We start from the raw sequence: 5,922 nt of genomic DNA, 5'->3' as shown, positions 1-5,922 counted from the left end.
AAGAGAGCCAGCTGAGAGAATTGGGATCTGGACTAGTCCAGTCCATCCCTCCCAAAATCAGGATGCCTGTTTTCTAGGCGATGGGCCAGCACCCATACCTTTCTGTACGAGCACAGCACATCTGATAAAGGTCTCAATTCAAGCAATTACTGAATAGGAGTTTGAGGTGTAAGTCCAGTAAATCTGAATTTCAATTTCACAGCTTCATAGGTCTACAGAATTTGGAAAGAGAAGATTCGAATTTATAGACTTAAATTATTTCTTTCTGGAAAGGGAAGGGGAGGATGGGGGAACTATGCATAGTGAAGAAGGAACTGTGAGGAGGGAAGTGGGCACTGTGGGGACCACGAAGGGCCATGGACCAGTTCCTTTCAAGGTAAAACCTCAGAGAAGAACATCACTGGCATTCTACTCAGGGTGGCAAGGCAGCAGGTGGATTCAGACAGTATGGCAGTAATAGCCCCAGCACAGGAGCTCCTTCTGCCCACCACAAGCCTAAGGTTAGATTCAGTTCAGGAATTGCTGTGAAAAGTGACAACACCCTAACTGATCAGGCTAAGGGACAAGGAAAGGGAGGTATTAGGGTCAACCCATCTTTTATAGCTAGTATCAGGATGAGGCCATTTTTGTTAGGTGAAGGAAGAAAGAAAAGGAGGGGAAAAAAGAACAAGGTGGCAGGGAGGGGAAGTGGAGGGAGCTAGAAAAAGTGGAAAAAGAGAAGCATATTTCAAGAGTCATGAAATAACATTGAACCTGACTTCCTTTGAGTTTAAGCTGAATGCCACAAATCCATGTCAATCCTCTGGGGCCTTCTCAGTCATTAATTTAAACCTACTGGCTAATTTTGGAGGAGGAGATGTGGGCAGACAATGATCGCCTCTCAATACATTCATTTCAACCAAACAAAGTGTCCACCATAACATGGAGCTCACAGAATTAAAATAGTTTGAATTAGAGAGGAATTTTGATATCTAATCAACCCCTTCTCTTAAAAGACAAGGAAGATGAGAGTCAGAGATGAAATATTGATTTGCCTAAGGAGGAGCCAGGATTTGAACCAAAGTCCTGATCTCAAAAGTTAGGTGGCACAGTGGCTACAGCACTGGGCTTGGAATCAGGAAGACTCAACTATCTTCCTGAGATCAAATCTGGCTCCTGACACTTACTAGCTGTGTAACCCTGGACAAGTCATTTAACCCCATTTGCCTTACTTTCCTTATCTATAAAATGAACCAGAGAAGGAAATGGCAAACAGCTCAAGAGTCAGACATGACTGAAACAATTCAACAACAATTTGACTGCAAACACCCTGTTCTTTTCACTACTCCAATGATACTTCTCAGAAATAACACAGTTCCAACATTCAAGGAGCTTACAATTTAATAGTGGAGGTAAGATATGTACTCAAAAAATTATGTTAGAATATGAGAACAGCAGGGAAATCAAAGTTCTGGATGAAATTGAGAAGGAATAAATCCTTTATAGCTGGATGGAATCAGGGAAGGCTTAATGGTAGAGGTGGTGCTTGATTTAGTCTTTGAAGGAAGGGACAGATTTTGTTAGGCAGAGTTTGGGGAAGAACAAATTGTATTCTGGGAATGGGGAAGAGGTCACCAAAGGGAAAGAGAGAGATTTGGGTAAAATGAGGACTCAAGTATGAGTATATGTAGACTGAATAATCCTTTGTTTACTTTTTTGTTTGTTTGTTTGGGTGAGAGAGAAAATATATGAAGGGAAAATAGTCTGTCATTAGGCTTTTAAGTTTAGATTTATAAAGACCCTGGTAGGGACTGTCTTTTGCCTCTTTTTTATCCCAGTACATAGCACAGTGCCTGCCACATAGTAGGTGCTTAATAAATGAAGGGACCTAGGAATCTATTTATTCCAGCCCAATCACTTTGCTAAGGATTAAGGAAACTTGGGAAATTGAGGTTTTGGTTAAATGATTTGAGCAAGGTCACATAATCGTAAGTATCAGAGGCAAGATTTGAATGCAGGTTTTCCTGATGCCACGTCCCATAAACTACTTATTACAACAAACTGCCTCTCAATTGCTCAAGACCAGGATGACAGAGACATACAAACTTGAATCATCTGATTGGAAGCTTGGAGCCTAACTGGAGGACCCTGAAAACCAAACTAAGAAGTTTGTACATTCTGTAAACAACTAGGAGCCAATGGAAGTTTATTTTTGCAAACCCAACACACTTCAAGAGCAGTAGAGATAGATTTCTGGCCCCAAAGTCAGGAAGACTCATCTTCCTGAGTTCAAATCTGGCCTCACATACTTACTAGCTATATAATTTAAATCATTTAACCCTGTTTGTTTCAGTTTTCTCATCTATAAAAAGAGCTGGAGAAGGAAACGGCAAACCACCCCAGTATCTTTGCCAAGAAAACCCCCAATGGGGTCGTGGACAGTTGGACATGACTGAAAATGAACAAGAAAAACACACTTCAAAGAGTAAATGAATCTCTTTTAAAATTTGTTTTAGGGTAAGACGAACTTTGTTATTTTATTGGTATTGGGAATTCTCAAAGAAGAAAATCCCTTTACCAATGCAGGTGGTTAACTGCTCTGAAACTTAGAGTCTTAGAGAGTTTCCTGGTACCCTGAGAGGTTAAATAATTTACTTAATTTCTCACAGCCAGTATAGATCAGAAACCTGACTGGAACACAGGACTTCCTCATTCCAAATTTGAGCTTGGATCTTTATTCACTGCCTTCTGGCTGCTGCTCAAAGGCATAATAATGCTCGTTATATTGGATTTAATTTCCATGCATGGTTAATTGGGTTCAAACCTGCCCAGTGATTAGGTCTAAAGAGATACAGATGCTTAGAGCTGGGAAGGAACCATAGATATAGTGTGTCTATTTCATTTGTATCTCTGTATTTCCAATACAGTGTCTGCTACATGGTAGGTTTTTAATAAAGGCTCACTGAATGCTTCAGAGAATTACAGAATTCCAGAGAAATGCCAAGAACTTATTGATAGCACATTTAGGGAGATTATGCTGATCTGCAGAATTAGTGTCACAGAAAAGGACAGGAATATTTATCAAGCACTTTGGAATTATGGTTGTTTCCATTAATTTGCTTGAAGTTTTCCCCTAGCTCTCCAATGATTCTCTAAGAACAAATGCTCAATTTTTCCCCCCTAAGAAATCAGGACATAAGTAATATAAGAAATGTAATGGGCCAGAAAAAAACAGAGGTGCAAGTTGTGGAAAATAGGAATATTCCATCATTAATTATGAATGGAGAATATCAAGATCAGCGTTGGCAGCAGGCATCTACATGCCGATGCCAGAACAGTGCTTAAAGGTAATACCAAGAGAGGGCAACTGGGTGGCTAAGGGGATATATAGCTGGGCATAGAGCTAGGAGATCCTATGTTTAATTCCAGCCTCAGATACTTCCTAACTGTGTGACCCTGGGCAAGTCACTTAACCTCAATTACCTACTCCTTACCACTCTTCTGCCTTTGAACCAATATTTAGTATCAATTCTAAGAAAAAAGGTAAAGGTTAAAAAAAAAGATGATACTATGAAAGAAGATGACCACAACACTACCCTCTCAGTACCATTCCTGAAGTTCCTTCAAACAGAATATGGCTCAAACACCATTAAACCAATAATCCTTCTTCCTTTCTTTTCTTTGGCTCCAGTGCTTAGCAGAAGGTTTGTGCCCATAGGAAGTACTAATTAAATACTCTTTGATTGAATGGTGATATTTTATAACTGCTGGTCTGTAGCAAATTTTCTCCGGTCCACAAAACTGTTATTACTAAAAGTCTTTACTTTTCTTTTTATATACATTTTCCCCCAGATTACATATTTAATCATCATTTTCTGATATTTTTCAATCCATGTTCTCTCCCTTCCTTTTACCTTTCAACCTTCCCAAAAAGGCAGGTAATAGGATATAGGTTGTACATGTGTTATTTATACAATACATATTTCTATGTTCATATTGTGAAACAAGACACAAATCACTTACAATAGAGAAAAATTCATGAAGGAAATAAAGTGAAGAGCGATATACTTTAATCTGCATTCAGATTGCATCAGTTCCTTCCTTGAGGATGGATAGATTTTTTCATCATGAGCCCCTTGGACTTGTTGTCCTGGATCCTTGTATTGCTGATAAGAGTTGATCATCATACATGATTGTTGTTAATGTGTCCAATGTTCTTCTGGCTCTGTTCACTTCACTTTGCATCAGTTCATATGAGTCTTTCCAGGTTTTTTTTTTTTGTTGTTGTTGTTTTTTTTTGTCCTATTCATCATTTCTTATGGTGCAATAGTATTCCATTACAACCATATACTACTACTTGTTCAGCCATTCCTCAGCTGATGGATATCCCTTCAGTTTCCAGTTTTTTTGCCACCACAAAAAGAGCAGTTATAAATTTCTTTGCCCATATGTAAAAGTCCTTACTCCCTATAAACTTAAAAAAATATATATATCTTGACTCCTCATTTTGTTTACCTATCCTGAGACTGAGCCTTCTTCCTCATTCTCTATTCCTACCTTCTGAACTGAAAGCAGCAGTGTGGTCTCCTAGAGAGAATTTAGATATTTTGCTATTTCAAAATTTAATTTGAGTCGAGAAATACTGTTTCATTAACCATTTTTCCTAACCTTAGTATCTGTCCTTTAAGGCTTCTATGATTTTCCAAATGCTCTTCAATGTGGCTAGCCATTGAAACGACAATAGGACCAAGAAGAATTTACTATTTGTTTCATTTTGATTAGATTTGATGGCAGTTCTGCACCCTGGTGACTGAGATGTGTAATACTACCATTTCGTATTGTGGTTGTTCATTTGTTTCAGTTGCGTCTGACTCTTTTTGACCTCATTTGGAGTTTTCTTGGCAGAGATGCTGAAAGGGTTTACTGTTTCCTTCTCCTGCTCATTTTATAGATAAGGAAACTGAGGCAAGCAGAGTTAAGTGACTTACCCAGGTCCCATAGCTAGTAAGTGTCTGAGGCCAGACTTGAATTCAGGAAATGTAATCTTTATTTCTAAAGACCCAGCACTCTATCCACTCTGCCACCTAGCTTCCTATTACCATTTTACAGATAAGGAAACTGAAGTCTCAAAGGGTGTGAGATTTTCCCATGATCTCTGAGTTCTAGATAACCTTGCTATTGCAGATTCTCTAGTCCATTTCAGCATCACCTGTTGAGTCTCTAGGCAGCTAGTTAGCATAATGGACAGAACACCAATAGTCAAGAAGACCTGAATTCAAATCTAACCTTAGACACTTGTAGTGTAACCCTGGGCAAGTCATTTAACTTCTGTCTGCCTCTGTTTCTTCATTTGTAAAATGGAGATAATTATAGAGCCAACTTCATAGGGTGGTTGTAAGGAACAAATGAGAGAATATTTGCAAAAGCACTTTGCAAACCGGAAAGCATTATATAAATGATAGCTATTTTTAAGGCCAAAATATTCATACAGACTCGAACCAGAGCAGCTCTTCGTAGCTTTCATTTTATTTTAAATGGTTTACTATTTTTTGTTTACCTTAATTATTCAAGACTTGGTGCCACCCTGTTCAAGGTAACGAGTCACAAAAGAGGAAGGCATGGTTTGGAGAACAGCCTAGAACTGGAGGCTTTTCAATGCCTTATATGCTGTCAAACCCCAAAGAATTCTCTTCTCCAGTGTCTGCAAGAAATCTATTTTACTTTACCCAGAGTTCTTTGGTCGCAGCCCCAGCTGAAAAGCATTTCACTCAAGTTCATCCATATAAACGTTTCATCAGTCTAAAGGCATAAACAACCTCAGGAAGTTGGAATATGTTATTAAACCTACTCTCCTGATTTCCTTGTCATATGCTCTTAGCCTGGTGCAAAAGATTGTGTTTTTCTCGTGCTATCATTTGGTATTTGGTTTTAGCTGCTCTTCCT

This window comes from Gracilinanus agilis, chromosome 6 (assembly GCF_016433145.1).
Source record: "Gracilinanus agilis isolate LMUSP501 chromosome 6, AgileGrace, whole genome shotgun sequence".
Lineage (NCBI taxonomy): Eukaryota > Metazoa > Chordata > Mammalia > Didelphimorphia > Didelphidae > Gracilinanus > Gracilinanus agilis.
This window is presented reverse-complemented; position numbering follows the sequence as displayed.